The sequence below is a fragment of the Eurosta solidaginis genome, chromosome 1 (assembly GCF_040869045.1).
Source record: "Eurosta solidaginis isolate ZX-2024a chromosome 1, ASM4086904v1, whole genome shotgun sequence".
Lineage (NCBI taxonomy): Eukaryota > Metazoa > Arthropoda > Insecta > Diptera > Tephritidae > Eurosta > Eurosta solidaginis.
Genome location: NC_090319.1, coordinates 38,950,607 through 38,972,342, shown reverse-complemented (window position 1 = coordinate 38,972,342; position 21,736 = coordinate 38,950,607).

Here is a 21,736-nt window from a genome sequence, read left to right as displayed (position 1 = left end):
GTGAATTGTGGACACACATATAATACATAGAATTAGTGTACAGGGTGAAACAAAGACACATATTTCAGTTACATCTGAGTATAATGCGTATTGAAATTTAGTAGGACAAAATTTATGCGCAACAATTTCAGAGGTGTATTTATAGTTTGTCTCTTAGCAGTCAATATAAAGTTTAAGCGTAAACGGATATACGCGTGTTAAAAAACACGGCTATTATCAACTTATGCAATTATAATATTTATGCAACATTTTGTTTTCTTTGATATTTATTCAAGTTTTGTCTTTGGTATTAATTCAAGTTAACCCTTTTAAACGTGGTGACCGATAAGAAAACAAATTTTTTACTTTTATTGAATAAATGAGAAGTTAATATTTAACTTTCACTTTAACTTTAACTTTATTTTTAACTTTAACTTTAACTTTCAATTTAACTTTAACATTCACTTTAACTTTAACTTTGACTTTAACTTTAACTTTAAATTTAACTTTAACTTTAGCTTTAACTTTAACTTTAACCTTAACTTTAACTTTAACTTTAAGTTTCACTTTAACTTTAACTTTAACTTTAACTTTAACTTTAACATTCACTTTAACTTTAGCTTTAACTTTAACTTTCAATTTAACTTTAACATTCACTTTAACTTTAGCTTTAACTTTAACCTTAACCTTAACTTTAACTTTAACTTTAACTTTAAGTTTCACTTTAACTTTAACTTTAACTTTAACTTTAACTTCAACTTTAACTTTAACTTTAACATTCACTTTAACTTTAACTTTAACTTTGACTTTAACTTTAACTTTAACTTTAAATTTAACTTTAACTTTAGCTTTAACTTTAACTTTAACTTTAACTTTAACTTTAACCTTAACTTTAACTTTAACTTTAAGTTTCACTTTAACTTCAACTTTAACTTTAACTTTAACTTTAACTTTAACTTTGACTTTAACTTTAACTTTAACTTTAAATTTAACTTTAACTTTAGCTTTAACTTTAACTTTAACTTTAACTTTAACTTTAACTTTAACTTTAACTTTAACTTTAACTTTAACTTTAACTTTAACTTTAACTTTCACTTTAACTTTAACTTTAACTTTAACTTTAACTTCAACTTTAACTTTAACTATAACTTTAACTTTAACTTGAACCTTAATTTTAACTTTAACTTTAAGTTTCACTTTAACTTCAACTTTAACTTTAACTTTAACTTTAACTTTAACTTTAACTTTAACTTTAACTTCAACTTTAACTTTAACATTCACTTTAACTTTAATTTAACCTTTAACTTTAACCTTAATTTTAAATTTAACTTTGACTTTAACTTTAACCTTAACTTTAACTTTAACTTTCACTTTAACTTTAACTTTAACTTTAACTTTAACTTTAACTTTAACTTTAACTTTAACTTTCACTTTAACTTTAACTTTAACTTTAACTTTAACTTCAACTTTAACTTTAACTTTAACTTTAACTTTAACTTTAACTTTAACTATAACTTTAACTTTAACTTTACCTTTAACTTTAACTTTAACTTCAACTTTAACCTTAACTTTAACATTCACTTTAACTTTAACTTTAACTTTAACTTTATGATCCGAGGTGGGCGTGAGCTTAACACCTGCTAACAAGCCAACCTAATATAAACACACGCAAGTCATTTTCTGTCAAAAATGTCTCATGCACATACAACTTGTATGAGAGCAACTCAAATTGAATTTGCTGCGTGAAAACCTAACTCGCTTTGCAATTTTTGTTCTGCATGACATTTAGATTTGACGTTTGCACACATGCTTTACATTGTCGCAACGTATGCTTATTTGAGTTAGGACAAAAAACGCCGGTTGTTTGCGTGCGCTAAAAAAAAGCAGTGCGGTTTTTATTAGGTTGGCTTGTAAGCGACCATATATGTATTCGATAAGCGATAGCACAATGGCTACTGCGTCAACGAAAGCTCTTTTAGTTTGATTTCGATGGTCGTACGGTGAGGAAGTGTCGCACGCGCGCTTAAAACAGAGTACCAAAGAGTGCGTGTGACACGTGTTCACCGTTCAAGCATTGAAATCAAACTAAATAAATAATTGATTTTGCTTTCGTGCTCGCTACGCGTTCGTGTTTACTAACACATTCTCAATTTGGTAACCATGTAAATGTAGTGGTGCCCACCGCTGTTTATGATAGAGATCCAATTTTATGTATTTGGGCAACTTGGCCGAACACCGAACCTTTACGAACCTTTTCGAACCTTTTCGAGCCTTTTAAATTTTAAGTAAAACGGTTTTATTGAAAACAATACTTACATTAACTAATCTAATTATATTTTCTATATCTAATATATATTATAAATGGGAAAGTTTGGATGTTAAGATGTTTGGATGTTTGTCCAGACGTTTGTCTTTGTGATTCAATCACGCAAGAACGGCTGGACCGATTTGGATGAAATTTTGCACACATATAGCCAATAGTCTAGAAGGATCTACTAGCTATATATTTTTCAAAAGGGGCGTGGCCTCCGCCCCCTAGGAACAGTTATAATTTAATTATTATGTTTTTTCGTCTTTGCGACTAAATCACGCCAGAATGGCTACACGGATTTTGATGAAATTTGGGACACAGACAGCAGTCTACTAGCGAAATTTTTTTCGAACATGGAAAGAGGGGTGGGGGTCCCACGACCCCTTCGAGAAATTATTTTTCAATAATGTTTACACATTATAACTTTACGTATACTGGCCTTCACCAATATCACAGACTCAAGGGGTCAAATAAGTCGAGGGCTTACAAAGTAAGCAGTGACACCCTCCGCCCGCCCCCTTTATCTCCCCCTCTGGTGTAAAATCTATAAATTGTTATAACTCAATATAAATTTTCTCCTAAATCAATAGCTTTTGATATCTGGTACATACAGAACGAGATCTAGACAATTTTGGAGGAACGATCAGTGGTCCTCTCCTCTACTCCCGCCATCCGCCCTCCATCAATTGTTTTTATTAGCACGCTTTTATTAGCTTTACCTGTGTGTTTCTATGTAACTTTTTATTCGCTCCAATGCGCCGGCTGCCTTAATAACATGGTTTTATAATTAGCTTCACCTTATTTGTAATCCCGTAAGGGTCATATCGAGACCCTTCCGGGATGATTTCTGTATGGTTTTCGTGATCGGTCCGGGATTACGCAGGGGTAATTTCGGGACTTTTTCGGGACTATTTGGGGATCATTTTGGGACCCCTCCGGGATAATTTCTGTATAGTTTTCGGGATCCGTCCGGGATTCCGTCGGGGTTATTTTGGGTTATCTTCGGGACTATTCCGGAATCATTTCGGGACTATTTCGCGATCATGGTCCCCATCATTTCTGGATGGTTTTCGGGATCCGTCCGGGATCCCGTCGGGGTCATTTCGGGACTTTTTCGCGACTAATACGGGATCATTCGGCATCATTTCTGGATGGTTTTCGGGATCCGTCCGGGATCTCGTCGGGGTCATTTGGGGACTTTTTCGGGATCATTTGGGGGCTCTTCCGGCATCATTTCTGGATGGTTTTCGGCATCCGTCCAGGATCTCGTCGGGTCATTTGGGGACTTTTTCGGGATCATTTGGGGGCTCTTCCGGCATCACTTCTGGATAGTTTTCGGGATCCGTCCGGGATCTCGCCGGGAGTCATTTGGGGACTTTTTCGGGATCATTTTGGGGCTCTTCCGGCATCATTTATGGATGGTTTTCGGGATCCGTCCGGGATCCCTTCGGGGTCATTTCGGGACTTTTTCGCGACTAATACGGGATCATTTGGGAATCCTTTCGGCATCATTTCTGGATGGTTTTCGGGATACGTCCGGGATCCCGTCGGGGCCATTTCGGGGCTTTTTCGCGACTAATATGGGATCATTTGGGAACCCTTTCGGCATCATTTCTGAATGATTTTCGGGATCCGTCCGGGATCCCATCAGGGTAATTTCGGGACTATTAGGGGATCATTTGGGAACCTTTCCGGCATCATTTCTGGATAATTTTCGGGATCCGTCCGGGATGCCGACGACGTCATTTCGGGACTATTTCTGGATCATTTGGGATACCTACCGACATCATTTCTGGATGGTTTTTGGGATTCGTCCGGGATCCCGTCGTGGTCATTTCGGGACTTTTTCTCGACTAATACGGAATCATTTGCGGACCCTTTCGGCATCATTTCCGGATAGTTGTCGGGATCCCGTCACGGTCATTTCGGGACTATTAGGGGATCATTTGAGGACCTTTCCGGCATCATTTCTGGATAGTTTTCGGAATCCTTTCGGGATCCCGTCAGGGTCATTTTGGGACTTTTTCGGGGCTAATACGGGATCATTTGAGGATCCTCTAAGGGTCGTTTCCTGACTTTTTCTGTTTTATTTCGGGATCATTTGGGGACCCTTCCGGCATAATTTCTTGATGGTTTGCCGGATCCATCAGGGTCATTTCGGGACCATTTTGGGATCATTTCGGGACCCTTCCGAGATCATTTCTGGATCCGTCCGGGATGCCATAGGAGCAATTTCGGGATTTTTTGTTACTTTTCCGGGATAGTTTTTGAATCCTTCCGGAATCATTTCTGTATGGTTTTCGCGATCCGTCGTTGATTCCCTCGGAGCCATTTCGGAACTTTTTCTGGAGTATGTGGGGGTCATTTGGGGACTTTTTCGGGATCATTTGGGGGCTCTTCCGGCATCATTTCTGTATGGTTTTCGGGATCCGTCCGGGATCCCGTCGGGGTCATTTCGGGACTTTTTCTCGACTAATACGGGATCATTTGGGAACCTCTTCGGCATCATTTCTGGATAGTTTTCGGGGATCCGTCCGGGATCCGGACGGGGTCATTTCGGGACGATTTCGGGATCATTTGGGGTACCTACCGGCATCATTTCTGGATGGTTTTGGTACCCGTCCGGGATCTCGTCGGGGTCATTTGGGGACCTTTTCGGGACATTTGGGGCTCTTCCGGCATCATTTCTGGATGGTTTTCGGGATCCGTCCAGGATGCCGTCGGGGTTATTTCGGGACTTTTTCGCGACTAATACGGGATCATTTGGGAACCTCTTCGGCATCATTTCTGGATGGTTTTCGGGATCCGTCCGGGATCCCATCAGGGTAATTTCGGGACTATTAGGGGATCATTTGTGGACCTTTCCGGCATCATTTCTGGATAATTTTCATTATCCGTCCGGGATGCCGACGAGGTCATTTCGGGATTATTTTGGGATCATTTGGGATACCTACCGGCATCATTTCTGGATGGTTATTGGGATTCGTCCGGGATCCCGTCGGGGTTATTTCGGGACTTTTTCTCGACTGATACGAGATCATTTGCGGACCCTTTCGGCATCATTTCTGGATAGTTGTCGGGATCCCGTCACGGACTAATACGGGATCATTTGGGAACCCTTTCGGCAACATTTCCGGATGGTTTTCGGGATCCGTCCCGGATCTCGTCGGGGTCATATGGGGACTTTTTCGGGATCATTTGGGGGCTCTTCCGGCATCATTTCCGGATGGTTTTCGGAATCCGTCCGGGATCTCGTCGGGGTCATTTGGGGACTTTTCGGGATCATTTGGGGGCTCTTCAGGAACCATTTCTGGATGGTTTTCGGGATCCGTCCGGGATCTCGTCGGGGTCATTTGAGGACTTTTTCGGGATCATTTGGGGGCTCTTCCGGCATCATTTCTGGATGGTTTTCGGGATCCTTCCGGGATCCCGGCGGGGTCATTTCGGGACTTTTTCGCGACTAATACGCGATCATTTGGGAACCCCTTCGGCAACATTTCCGGATGGTTTTCGGGATCCGTCACGGATCTCGTCGGGGTCATTTGGGACTTTTTCGGGATCATTTGGGGGCTATTCCGGCATCATTTCCGGATGGTTTTCGGGATCCGTCCGGGATCTCGTCGGGGTCATTTCGGGACTTTTTCGCGACTAATACGGGATCATTTGGGAACCCTTTCGGCATCATTTCTGGATGGTTTTCGGGATCCGTCCGGGATACCGTCGTGGTCATTTCGGGACTTTTTCGGAATCATTTGGGATCCCTTCCGGCATCATTTCTGAATAGTTTTCGGGATTTGTCCGGGATCCCGCCAGGGTTATTTCGGGACCTTTTCGGGGCTAATACGAGATCATTTGGGGATCCTCTAGGGGTCGTTTCGTGACTTTTTCTGTTTTATTTCGGGATCATTTGGACCCTTCCGGCATAATTTCTTGATGGTTTGCCGGATCCATCAGGGTCATTTCGGGACCATTTTGGGATCATTTGGGGACCCTTCCGAGATCATTTCTGGATCCGTCCGGGATGCCGTAGGAGCCATTTCGGGATTTTATGTTACTTTTCCGCGATAGTTTTTGGACCCTTCCGAGATCATTTCTGGATCTGTGCGGGATCCCATCTGGGTCATTTCTGGACTATTTCGGGATCATTTTGGGACCTTTCCGGAATCATTTCTGTATGGTTTTCGCGATCCGTCGTGGATCCCCTCGGAGCCATTTCGGAACTTTTTCTGGAGTATATCGGGATAATTTGGGGACCCTTCCTGGATATATTCTGGATGGTTTTTGATATCCGCCCGGGAGCCCGTCAGGGCCATTTCGGAACCTTTTCGGGATCATTTTGGAACAACTTCAGGGATCATTTCTGTGTGGTTCTCTGGATACGTCTAGAATCGTGTCGTTGTCATTTCGGGTTTTTTTGGGACTATTCCGGGAACTTTTGGAGACCCTTTCGGGGCATTTCTGGATGGTTTTTGGAATCCGTCCGCGATAGCGTGGGGGTAATTTCGTAGCTTTTTCTGGATAATTTCGGGATCATTTGGGATCCTATCAGGTTATCAGCTCATTTAGTTCTTTTTATACTCAGTTGAGCAGAGCTCACAGAGTATATTAAGTTTGATTGGATAACGGTTGGTTGTACATATATAAAGGAATCGAGATAGATATAGACTTCCATATATCAAAATAATCAGGATCCAGAAAAAATTTTATTGAGCCATGTCCGTCCGTCCGTCCGTCCGTCCGTTAACACGATAACTTGAGTAAATTTTGAGGTATCTTGGTGAATTTTGGTATGTAGGTTCCTGAGCACTCATCTCAGATCGCTATTTAAAATGAACGATATCGGACTATAACCACGCCCACTTTTTCAATATCGAAAATTTCGAAAAACCGAAAAAATGCGATAATTCATTGCCAAAGGCGGTTAAAGCGATGAAACTTGGTGGATGGGTTGACGTTATGACGCAGAATAGAAAATTAGTAAGATTTTGGACAATGGGCGTGGCACCGCCCACTTTTACAAGAAGGTAATTTAAAAGTTTTGCAAGCTGTAATTTGGCATTCGTTGAAGATATCATGATGAAATTTGGCAGGAACGTTACTACTATTACTATATATGTGCTAAATAAAAACTAGCAAAATTGGACGAAGAACACGCCCACTTTTTAAAAAAATTTTTTTTTAAATTCAAATTTTAACAAAAAATTTAATATCTTTACTGTATATCAGTAAATTAAGTCAAAATTCAACTCCAGTAATGATATGGTGCAACAAAATACAAAAATAAAAGAAAATTTCAAAATGGGCATGGCTCCGCCCATTTTCATTTAGTGTGTCTAGAATACTTTTAATGCCATAAGTCGAACAAAAATTTACCAATCCTTTTGAAATTTGGTAGGAGCATAGACTCTATGACGTTAACTGTTCTCTGTGAAAATGGGCGAAATCGGTGGAAGCCACGCCCAGTTTTTATACACAGTCCACCGTCTGTCCTTCCGCGCGGCCGTTAACACAATAACTTGAGCAAAAACCGATATATCTTTACTAAACTTAGCCCACGTACTTATCTGAACTCACTTTATCTTGGTATAAAAAATGGCTGAAATCCGACCATAACCACGCCCACTTTATCGATATCGAAAATTACGAAAAATTAAAAAAATGCCATAATTCTATACCAAATACGAAAAAAGGGATGAAACATGGTAACTGGATTGGTTTATTGACGCAAAATATAACTTTGGAAAAAACTTTGTAAAATGGGTGTGACACCTACCATATAAAGTAGAAGAAAATGAAAAAGTTCTACAAGGCGAAATCAACAGCCCTTGGAATCTTGGCAGGAATACTGTTAGTGTTATTGAATATATAAATAAATTAGCAGTACCCGACAGATGATTTTCTGGATCACCTGATCCACATTTGGTCGATATCGCGAGAACGCCTTCACATATACATCTAAGGGCCACTCGCTTTTAAAACCCTCATTAGTACCTTTAATTTGATATCCATATCGTACAAACACATTCTAGAGTCAACCCTGGCCCACCCTAATGGCGATATCTCGAAAAAGCGTGCACCTATAGACCTAATGCCCACTCCCTCTTAAAATGCTCAGTAACACCTTTCGTTTGATACCCATATCGTAAAAACATTCTAGAGTCACCCCTGGCCTACCCTAATGGCGATATCTCGAAAAGGCGTCCACCTATAGAACTGAGGATTACTCCCTTTTAAAATACTCATTACCACCTTTCATTTGATACCCATATCGTACAAACACATTCTAGAGTCACCCTGGCCCACCCTAATGGCGGTATCTCGAAAAGGCGCCCACCTATAGACCTAATGCCCACTTTCTCTTAAAATGCTTAGTAACACCTTTCGTTTGATACCCATATCGTACAAACATTCTTGAGTCACCCCTGGCCCACCCTAATGGCGATATCTCGAAAAGGCGTCCACCTATAGACCTAGTGCTCACTCCCTCTTAAAATGCTCAGTAACACCTTTCGTTTGATACCCATATCGTACAAACATTCTAGAGTCACCCTTGGTCCACCTTTATGGCGATATCTCGAAAAGGCGTCCACCTATAGAACTAAGGATTGCTCCCTTTTAAAATACTCATTACCACCTTTCATTTGATACCCATATCGTACAAACACATTCCAGAGTCACCCCTGGCCCACCCTAATGGCGATATCTACCTATGGACCTAATGCCCACTCCCTCTTAAAATGCTTAGTAACACCTTTCGTTTGATACCCATATCGTACAAACACATTCCAGAGTCACCCCTGGCCCACCCTAATGGCGACATTTCGAAAAGGCGTCCACCTATAGACCTAATGCCCACTCCCTCTTAAAACGCTCAGTAACACCTTTCATTTGATTCCCATATCGTACAACTAGAGACACCCCTGGTCCACCTTTATGGCGATATCTCGAAACGGCGTCCACCTAGGGAACTAAGGATCACTCGTTTTCAAAATACTCATTAACAGCTTTCATTTGACACCCATATCGTACAAACATATTCTAGAGTCACCCCTGGTCCACCTTTATGGGGATTTCTCGAAAAAGCGTTCACCTATAGAACTAAAGCCCATTCCCTTTTAAAATACTCATTATCACCTTTCATTTGATACCCATATCGTACAAACACATTCCAGAGTCACCCCTGGCCCACCCTAATGGCGATATCTACCTATGGACCTAATGCCCACTCCCTCTTAAAATGCTTAGTAACACCTTTCGTTTGATACCCATATCGTACAAACGCATTCTAGAGTCAGCCCTGGTCCACCTTTATGGCGATATCCCTAAATGGCGTCCATCCATAGAACTATGGCCTACTCTCTCTTAAAATACTCTTTAATACCTTCCATTTGATACACATGTCATACAACCACATTCCAGGGTTACCCTAGGTTCATTTTCCTACATGGTGATTTTCCTTATTTTTTCTCCATAGCTCTCAACTGAGTATGTAATGTTCGGTTACACCCGAACTTAGCCTTCCTTACTTGTTTTTACTCAAAAACAAAAATACATTAGACAGAAAACAAAATTTTAAACAGATAACTTGATAAGCAGGCTTACGCGAATAGCCCATATATTTAAATTTCTCCTTGCGGACGGGGCCGCAGGTAAAGGCTAGTAATAATACTAAAAGCTAGAAAATAATTAGGTTCGTCCTAGGTACTAGTCATCTTACTCCTCATTAATTTAGGGCGTTGATCAGACAATTAAATAAAAGCGTTGGACGTGTCAATTTTATATTGATAGTCAGGTTCACATTTTTAGAAATTTCATTTTTTTCATTATTTTTTTTTTTCAACTTTTTAGAGTTTATTTATTTGCCTATTATTTCTCATTCTAGTTAGTTCATTTAGTGGCTCATTATTAAAAAGACTCTTTCCTTACAATTTGTTACAATCTAAGTCCTCAATACATACTCTTTCCAAAAACTTTACTCGACTCAGCGCCACGTATGCTCATCCCTCCTCGAACTCCAACGTATTTTGATGTCATTTCTACCGGACTGTATGTAATATTTGTTCAAAACATGAGGCAAATCGGACCACAAATACGATTTTTTTAATATCTCGATCCTCGCACCACCTAGCGGCGATTTTTTCATATGTCGCTTTCTATTCATGTATGTAAAATGTGTTCCAAATATAAGCCTAATCGGAGTATAAATACGATTTTTTTGAATATCTTGATCCTTGTGCTACCTGGCGGGAGTTTTTTCACAAAGCGATTTCTATTACCGTATGTAATATGTGTTCCAAACATGATCCAAATCAGATCAGAAATACGAAATATTTCGATCCACGCTCCACCTATCGGAGTTTTTTCTTATTATTGCATTGACATCGGGTTCTGAACTATATTCCAAATTTCAAGCTTGTAGTTTATCGGGCAGTTACTTAAATTATAATTGCAAAATTCGTAAACAACGGCCGGCCGCAACACAGAGTCAAGCTAATTAAACCGTTTAAAAAGCAACCAAACATAACCGTACCACCTGAAAAGATGGGTACCGATGCTTAAGCGTAACATTTTTCTTTGGTATAAAAGAGAGTTACATACAAAAAAACATACAAGTGAAACGAATATATGTAAACGCTCACTCAATATCTCGCACATCTCTTATCTTCCACTTGCCGTTCCCCGTATCTCTCTTAATCATACTTCTTACCCGTCCCATACATCTGGCTCTCTTTCTCTCTATAAAGCCGTGGCTTTTAACAATATGTCGTCGAATTTCATTAAAGTACATACAGTCTTGAAAATAATCAGCTTTATATTAATGTACAGGACGTTTACTACGCAACGGGCTCTGTGTGCGACCACGCAATTAGTAAACCAGGTCACGACGCAGGACGGGCTGTTATCACCACAAGGGACCAATCAAGCTGACGGCATTGCAGTATTAATAAGAGGCAAATGCCAGCAGCCTTAGCTTTCCAATAGACGGAACGCCTGGCCATCCGACGTCGAGCTAACCAGCAATACGGAAAATACTGTTCCAGTCTTGTTAACTGAAAAACCTAATGTTCCTAATTATGTTAGGCGTTAGCTTGAGAAACGTAGAAATAAATACCAAGAAACCATCGTAGAGTACAATGAAAACTCCTTGTGCAAGACAGGATGAATAAAGCCCCCACGACACTGTGCTAGCAAGAAAAAGCTGACTTGAATCATCATATATCATTGAATGGCGCTTAAACACCCGCTTCGGGTATCCTTCATCCATCGCTCCCAAATCCATGGAGGAATCCGCCTTCTTCATAATCTGCTTAGTGAAGATTTTGGACTTTTCGTCTTTGCAAAATGCTCATGTCTGCACAAAGATCGTATATCTTATCATTAAACTTTCATGGCTACACACCGTTATTATATCGAAGAGGACCATACATTTTCCACAGAACTTTTGTCTTGAATTCTTGAATAGCTGTCCCCTACTTCTTCGCCACCGTTCATTTTTACGAGCCATACATTATTATCATAATCATAATTGATTAGCACTTAATCTTCTAGGCGAATTTGCCATTTCGTAACAAGTCAGTCCAGCTATCCCTGGGAGAGGCAGGTTCCCAGATATATGAAATCCTTCACACCTTCCAGTAAGAGGAAATCGCATGAAATCGCTTTGTATGAAGCCTCGTTTGGATTCGAAAGGTTTGGAGGCGTCCTTTCCAGTTTTTGAGACGTTGGTTATTAGCTTTTTAGGAAACATACATTAATAAAGACTAGCGGCATACAAGCAACTCCTGATCGCGCTGTCAAAAGCTGCCTTAAAGCGATAAGAAAATTATATATGTCAATTGTCATATCAAATAGCTCATTGACTTTGGGATTTAGAAGTATGCTAAATAGAACTTTACACGCAATTTAATTAGTCTCATTCTACGGTAATTCACCAAATATCACGGAAGGTTTGGAGACGAGTGTAAGTTAGGTTGAACTGGCCGCTTAACAAAGACCTCACATGGACTGAATGTGTCCATAGAGTTACCAGAATTTGTTTGATGACCAAACGGAAGAACTGCAATCAGGTACAAGGACTTATGTTAGAATAATTCCATCCTCTTGGCAAATACTTGACGTTTTCTGGGATCTAGTTTAATTGCAGCCTCGAGATCTGAGAACTCTGCCGCCCAGTAGAATTGGGACGTCTATTGTCGTTTCAGCGAGCGTTGTACCCTCCTTTACTACCTCATCGGCCATTTCGTTACCTTCCATCGCTTTATGAGCGGGAACCCAGTATGGATGTACGGTCCGGCCTGAGCGAAGTTTTTCCAGAACACTTCTTGATGAAGTACTGTGTTAGATTATTGCCTTAATCGCCGCCTGACTATCAATATATATATTTTGACGCGACTGCAGCTTAAGCACTATACTGGGTCCATTTATTAACCGATATCGCGCCATCGATTTTTCGATAGGATTTGGGCTCGGGAAGAAAAGTTCCACTAGGCATACCCAAAAAAATAATTTTCGAGCCTGCGAAAAAACTTTTTACAACAGTTTTTTGAAAAAAAATATTTTTTGGGTCTTGGGAGTGTTTTGGTCGAAAAATTGACCCTTTCGCCATTTTTTTTTTGCAGGCTCAATTTTTTTGGGTATGCGTAGTGGAACTTTTTTTCCTGAGCCGAAATCCTATCGAAAAATCGATAGCGCGATATCGGTTAACTTTCGTCCATACAAATCGACCCGACCTATTTAGCACACTTCCTCCAGAATTTCTGCTGCTTTCTTCACGGCTATATATTCCGCCTGAAAGGCGCTGTAGTAATCGGTCAGCCTGTAGGATGTACGAATGTAAGGTGTACTTGTCTTTTTTTGTAGCCATAAAGAAGCTTCGCGAAGACCTTATGGACTATTAATATATGTATATCACACTAATAAAAGAACTGGTTAACTAGCCTCGGATGATAAGATTATGTGCAATATTGGAGAAACATAGCAGGAGATAGATTTGAGGCTCACGAAGGGCGTAGAAAAACGATATTGCTTTTAGACCTCACATGTTATTAAATTATGTCAAATTTGTGGCTGTAAATATAGGAAGAGCGAACTGCAGGAGTAAGTGGTTGAAAATGTTTTATATTGGACAATAGTTATGCGGCGGAGATCAATACCCTGGCTTCGAGAAGCGGAAGAGTAATGCATCTCGATGCAGCTATTAGGCTGGGTTCTCGATAACACTTAGTATTTGTAGGGATGAGGCAATTTATAACATATGCCCGACCGCTTTATTTTAGTTTTCCGTTTGATTCTCGTAACAGATCCTGGCAACCCATGAACACATTTAAACTAAAAGAGGCCTTTCTTTAACAACAAGCTCATGAAAACCTCACTTGCAAGGTCACCTCGTGAAGTTATCACGTACTTCGATTATGGTTTACACTTCATCAAAAACAGCGTAAGCTATTATTAAAATATTTTTGGTTCGATTTAATACTTTCGAAGATAGAGAGGGCTTGGTGTTGTTGTTGTAGTAGTATAGATACAGCTTATTTCCCCATTGTGGGATGCAACTTTAATACTTTCGAAGATAGAGGGGGCTTGGTGTTGTTTTTGTAGTAGTATAGAGAGAGCTTATTTCCCAATTGTGGGATGCAACTTTACTCCTGAGGAAATACACCCTGGGTTTTTGCCAAACAGCTGTTGAAGTTTTGGTATTTTAAAATTTTCCAGAGACTTTACCGTAGTACTTCCGGTATGGTAGTCAAACACGCCATCTTCATACTTTCATGTTTTATACATAGTTTTAACCAAAATACTTATGGAAGTGTATCACTGTGCATTTTACAGAAAAAGTCCCCAAACCACAATTACGCCAAATCGCAATCTACCTAAGCGTATGCATTTAGGTATATAAGCTTTTATACAAGCTTACGGCCATATTCAATATACGCATACGCATTCATATATTAATATATTTGTGTGTGTGTATATGTGTGTGTGTATGCGATTTTCTAACGCATTGCCAGCAGGTAGCAGCTTTCACTAAACATCCTCCTACTAAAGCGCGCCTATGCACACTGAACTGAAAAATAATAAAAAATCAAAACCGCCAAAATGTTTTATATGCGCCTCCAAACTCAATACTGACTGTAGTCATTACAAAAATCGGAACTCCCTTTTTCCCAAAATTTTAAGTTGGCGCTGCACTCCTTCCTAATACATACATATGTGCGGTACTCGCGTCGCATGGATGAGAGTTTAGTTTCACCAAGTCTAAACAATTGGCTTTGTCGTAAGCTCTGACAACATTCCAACTGCAAGTGTTCACAGGCACACGCATTCGTTCTCATCCTTTGTTTCTATGTAGTCTATACCATGGCCCAATGCGTATACATGTATAAGTACTTATGTGTATACATATGTGCGTATGGATATGAGGCGCTCCCTTACTTCATAGCAATCGACTCTAGTCGACCATCCGAGGCCCTACACTTCAACGATGGCGCGCTTTTGTTACTCGCCTTCAGTGTTGCCAGGTGATGCAAAAAAAAAGAAGCTAAAAAAAGGCCAGAAATTTTTTGGTTAATTCATTAAATTTCTTTTATATTTTAGTTTACACATTTGTAAATAAAAACTTATAAACATAACTTAAGCATAACTTCCTGTTTCAAAACATATTTCATATTTCATATCTCATATCTTTATTAAGTCAAATGGTAACAACCTTACTGACTAGATTACAGGTTAACTTAGTACTATTTTAACAATTTTAAAGTAAGATTTACTGAGATAAGTAATAGGACTCAATGCGTGCCTTAAACAGAGACCTTGGCATGGCAAAGTCCAGGTCAAGGCTTCTGGATAGGCGATTAAATTCTACAAGACCTCTTATAAGAGGTGCGAAACTGAAGTAATTCGAACGCAGCACTTCAACGCGGAATGTACTGTGAAAGCGGAGAGCTCTGTTAGGGACATTGAAATTCAACTGCCCAAGTAGTTCTGAGCAGTCAATGGCACCGGATATTATGTCAAAAATAAACATTACGTTTTGAACAAGACGTCTAACTTCAAGTGGCAAGACATTGATAAGCATGCATCTTGCATTGTAGGGTGGCAGGGGATTAACAAAGTGCAGAGGTTGAAGAGCAAATCGTATGAACTTGCGCTGAATTCTTTCAATTCTTAAAGAGTGTGAGGAGTATATGGGATTCCAGATGACTGATGCATACTCTAACTTGGAACGCACTAAGGCATTGTATAAGATTTTCCTGGTATATGGGTCCATGAAATCCTTGGCATATCGTCGCAAGAAAGCTAAGTTGGTATAAGCCTTTGGTATGAGAAAGTTTACATGATTACAAAAAGTAAAAGATGAGTCAAAAATTACGCCAAGATCGCGAAACTCATTAATTGACGCAAGAGTTACATTTGAAATCGAGTACGCGAATGAAACCACATTCGTAGACTTAGTATACGTCATGTGGCAGCATTTACTAATATTGAGTCGCAGATTATTTTGACAGGCCCAATTATTTATAGCATTCAGATCTTCTTGCAGACGCAATGCATCAGAAGTACAGGAGATTCTCCTAAAGAGTTTTAAGTCGTCAGCATAAAGCAAATAATTCGAATAGTTTATGCATGAGCCAACATCATTAATAAACATTAAGAACAAAATAGGACCAAGGATGCTACCTTGTGAACGACCTCTATTGTAATTTGTTTGAGAAACGCCGTACCTCAGAATATTTTAGAACAAGTAAGGAAGGCTAAATTCGGGCGTAACCGAACATTACATACGCAGCTGAGAGCTTTGGAGACAAAATAAGGGAAAATCACCATTTAGGAAAATGAACCTGAAATGAAAATAACCCAGGAATGTGTTTGTATGACATGTGTATCAAATGGAAGTTATTAAAGAGTATTTTAAAAGGGAGTGGGCCATAGTTCTATATGTGGACGCCTTTTCAAAATATCGCCATAAAGGTGGACCGGGGGTGACTCTGGAACGTGTTTGTACGATATGGGTATCAAATGAAAGGTGTTAATGAGTATTTTAAAAGGGAGTGGGCTTTAGCTCTGCAGGTGGAATGTGTTTGTACGATATGGGTATCAAACTAAAGGTATTACTGAGGGTTCATAAGACTTAGTTCTCTCGATTTCAACAAAAGATATTCTATTTTCCAAATAGGACTTCACCCACGACAGAAAGCTTGAGTGAAAGCCCATGTTTTCAAGTTTCCACAGAAGTAATTTGTGCGAAACTGTGTCAAAAGCCTTGGAAAAATCCGTATATATGGTGTCAACTTGACATCCATCCTTAAACGCAGAGACACAAAACTGAGAGAAAACAGCCAGATATGTAGTAGTCGAACGTCCCGCAATGAAACCATGCTGACATGGATCGACTATTTTATTTATAGCGAATGATACTTTGTTTTTAACTACCTTTTCAAAAAGTTTTGAACATGTTGACAGTTTGGATATTGGCCTATAATTCTTTACTTCATTTTTATTGCCTGACTTGAAGATAGGAGTGATAGACACCAGCTTCCAGCGATCAACAAAAACTCCAGACGATAGCGAAATATTGAAAATGTGGCACAGTGGCACACAAAGAGAAATACTACATTTCTTAAAAAAAAAAGAGGACAATCCATCAATATCATTTTTGATTGAGGTCTGTAAGGAGGATACACCCAAGATAATATCGGTCTCAGACAAGGACAGAGACCCAAAGTCTAAAGGTTTGGGGCTATCAGTAAGATACCTGTTATCAAAGTTATCGGCCTCAACAACAAACGTAGATTTGAAAAAATCAGCAAAAAGATTTGCCGAATCGACCAAACTGTTGGAGCAAATGTCATTAAATTTGACACAGGTAGGTATATTAGAACAACCTTTCTTTGAACGAACATAGTTCCAAAAAGATTTAGGATTAACTTTCAACTCATCTTCAACTCTAGAAACGTATTTGTTGTACAAAAACTTATCAAGAACATATCAGGCACATTTTTTTTGACTAGCACATGGAATTACTTTAAATAATTGCATATGTGTATACACATAAAAAAAAATATTACAAACTAATTATTTATATAAAACTAGCAGACCCGGCAGACGTTGTTCTGCCCTAAATTTGGCCTATCTGCATACATTTTAATAAGGTTTTTCCGTCTAACTCTGCCCTACCCTCTACACTTTTTCCTAATCTTTTTCGCTTCATCTCCATCTTCGTCTCATTCTATCTCTTTCTCAGTCTCCTTCTCTCTTTTCTCTTCTCTCAAGTTTTTCTCCTTCTTCTTCATCTCTTATTGCCAATCCCAGAGGGTGGTATGTATTTTGTTCCAGTCCCATTCCGAGCCTCAGTCCCAGTCCTAGTCCTAATCCCAGTCCCAGTCCGTCTCTATTATACTTCCCGGAAAAAAGCATCGTAAATACTAATATAGGCAAATTTATATACGAAATTTCAGGCAAATCGAATAGAACGTATGCAAATAAGTATGTGGGTATTATTAATTCATGTCTTTATTTCGGCTTCGCATACATATTTATCAGTTTTTCCAGGTTGATGCGACTAAATCGAATATCACAATGAACTTCAGAGCTCTAAGCAACAGCTTTCATTGGTATCCATAATACACACACATTCTAACGGTATCCGGGTGCATGTTTTGGCCTATATTTCGAGACCCTAGTCACTCAGCGGTGTAAAATTTACTCTGTATTATAGCACACATCAACAGCATCAATTTGATACCCATAATGTAAAAACACAATCTAGGTGTATCCGGGTCCACGTTTTGGGCTATATCTCGAGACCCTATCCTCCCAGTTGTATGAAAATTTTCCTGTACTATAGCACTCATCAACAGCTTTCATTTGATATCCATATTGTATAAACACATTCTAGGGGTACCCGGGTCCACGTTTTGATCTCAAGACCCTAGACATGTAGCGAAAAAAAGGTAGACGTTGGCCGATTCTCAGACCTACCCAATATGCTCACAAAATTTCATGAGAATCGGTTCAGCCGTTTCGGAGGAGTTCAGCCTCTAAAACCGTGACAGAAGAATTTTATATATTAGATATTCCCCGTCTGAAGAATCAGAAGAGCTTGTGTCTGGGTATAAAGTTTGGCTATTTACCATAGATATGAGATCATCGATAATTTCAAAGTCATTACAACATTTAGATAAGCGTTTTAACGAGCATCCAATATTAAGCAGGGCATTAAGCATTTTAATTTTTAGTTTGTTCCTTAATTTAGTTTTCAGAATTTTCATGCCACTAAAAACTCTTTCAACCTCCGCGTTACTGAGTGGTAATAATAAAAAACTAAATATGAATTCGACAAGTTCTAAAAAAGGAGGTTCGTTTAATGCATTTTTATGTTCTCGCACTTCCGACCAAAATTCCATGGTGGAGTGTACATTTTTCCAATGTATAGTTATAAGTTTTCGCCACTGCAGCTCTATTAATGCTATTTGACTTGAAGAGTAACTATACTTCTCTTTTTCAAAGTAAGAAAATACATCTGGCTTTGAAATTTTCGATGAATTTTCAGCAGAAAAAGAATTAATATTTTATAGAGAACTCATATTATTAGGTATTAGGTGTTCACAGGAACTATTGAAATCATTTTATTTTAGAAATTTTTAAAAATACATTCGGAGTAAAAAAGGCTAGAAAAAAGTCACGAAGCTAAACACAAAATTTCGAGGCTAAAGGCAAAAAAAGGCTAAATCTAGCCTCGAAAAGGCTAACCTGGCAACACTGCTCGCCTTCGAGATTTCCGGTCCACTCCAGTGATTAGTATCTATGAGTTACTCTCCCTCAATCAAAACAGTAAATAATGCATTTGTATGTATGTATATGCATTTTTCGCTCAGTGATTTCACATAATTTTTTTCTAAGTCGTTTTTCGTTATTGTTTTTGCCACGTGCATGTAGAGTGCATCGGACATATGCAACTACGCACATACATACATACATACATACTGATGCACTGGCATAGCCTCTCTCATGGTACCAATATTATATACAACGAAATTGCTGGTATGTCTCATTTATTGCCCGATTTTTTTTCACCTCTTGGAAATAAATCAAAACTGGTCCATTGCATAGCTGATTCACCCATCCCCCTCTACTTGTATGGTCATAACTAGTTTTTTTTTCTTCAACTGCTTTATCATATTACCTTCCCGCTTTTCCATTTACTATTTTTTTTTATTTAGCGAGCGATTTATAGGCCCAGAGAAAAGTGGTTTTTGGTAGGTTCTTTTTGAATTTTGTAATCGTTGGCCATAGTTGAAATCTCTGTGCCTCTACCTCTACCTCTCCCCCTACCTCCACCTCTACCACTACTTCTACCTCTACTTCTAACTCTACCACTACATCAACCACTAAGTCTACCTCTTCGCCTACATCTTCATCTACATATCTCTTCATCTACCTCTATCTCTACCTTGATGTAACGGATCCGCATTCTCTCAACATACAGTAAATGGGGCCAGTGATCCTAAACACTCCTTTGCTTGACCTACCTGGTAAGTCCTATGTTCTCCCACTATCTTAATTCCCCCACTTCTTATTCGGCCATCTTGTAAGTGGAGTCCTAGATAGCAAAACTCAGCAGTCGAATCGAGGGAACGGTCGATCTCTGAACCTTTTTTCAGATGCGAAATACGACCGAGGAAATGGGTGTACCGTGAATTGGTGAGCGAATAACCAAGGCCACCAGTCCAATCGGAGAACGGTGAGCGGTGATTGGAGCACAAATTCCTAATTAATGGTGCATTGATGAACCGAAGTAAAACAATGGTGGTTTGTGAATAGTGAGCCTAGGCTTTGCTCGCTTGGTAATGTTGTGAGCATGGACGTTAACGCAACGTTTCCAAAAGAATTGGTATCGACATGCAAATTTGAAAGCAGACGAAGGCGGAGACTTCCAATTTGTTAGGTGAGTCAGGTGTATGAGCTCCTGATCATCATTCGTTCTCCTAATTTACGAAAATTATCGTCAAACAATAATTAGCATCAATATTACATAACGCCCAAAGTCGTCTAGGCGGTTAAGCGCTTATAAAATATGACTAGCCGGACCCGTGCGCATCTTGCGTAATAAATATAAAAGTCTCATATCAAATATCAACAGAAATCAGCTGTTCTATCAATCAGTCATCTATCAAAAAAAACTTACAGGCACTTGCGCTGGCATCTGGCGAATATTAGCAACTGCCGGTAATGCAGTGTTAATTCTAATTAAGAATTCACAATAGTGCCATAGTACATATAGATTTCTTTGTGTGCTCACAATCGTGTATTTTTAACAATTTACTTTAATAAAATATAGCTAAACAAAAGCACTACGACCAATAAAGCCCAAAGCTCGCTAAAAGCACGAATCTTCATCTTTACAACCAAAACTTTATTTATAGATTTGGGTTCCAAATAAGAGCGAAAAAAGACCTGCACATAAAAACAGCAATTAGAAATAAAGTAGAAATAATGATACCAGTTTTGCAGGCTCTCAGCTCTGCAGCTCTCAGCGACAGCGATCCAAATATTTATTTCCTTGACCTAGTTAGTAGGTCTCTCTTTTTCTACTATCGTATTTTGACTAGGTTTTTTCGGCTATCTTACAGAACGTGTAAGGTAGACACGTTCCCTAAATGGTACTATGATCAGGTATCCATATCAGAGTTATGTTTCCATGTTAACTGTGGCTTGAAGCGACCTTTTGCTGCTGCTGATGGTCTTTCAAGAAGTGGTGGGAGATTAAAGCACTCCTTGGCCAACTGAGCTACGCCCTCTCTATACCGAAAATTTCCACTTGGAAGATACTAGAAAAGGTAGAAAGGATAGAAAGGTAGCGTCCATCCTTTGCACCTCATTTCTTTTCGAGTAAAAGATCTTCTGCATAGCTTCTAGAACCTTCTTGCCTGCAATCGTTTCGTATTTATCTAAGTATAATGTTCTCTTCGCCCGCCTCTGAGAAACTTTCAATTTTGGAAAAAACTTCGTCATAAAAATAATTCTATATAAAAACTTTGATAGGAGTGGGGAAGAGGAATTATCTGGGGCATGGGACCGGTTAACTTGTTCACGGATGGATCGAAGCTGGATGGAAAGCTAAAGGGAGCTAAATTTAAGCCGCAAATTTAAGTTGGCTGATCACTGCAGTGTATTCCAAGCGGAAGTTGCTGCGTTTAAGGATGCGGTGGATGGAATGCTATCCAGTGCTACTACGGTTAGAGAATTTAACATCTACTCTGATATCCAAGCGGTTATCAAGGCCTTGAGCTCAACTACAGTGCGATCGAGGGTGGTCTGGGAGTGCCTGACCTCGCTTGCGATTCGAATTATTTTACAATTAAGATTATCTGGGTCCCGGGTCATAGTGATATCCCGGGTAACTGTCAAGCGGATCTCTTAGCCCGCATCGGTACAGCTGAACCCGAT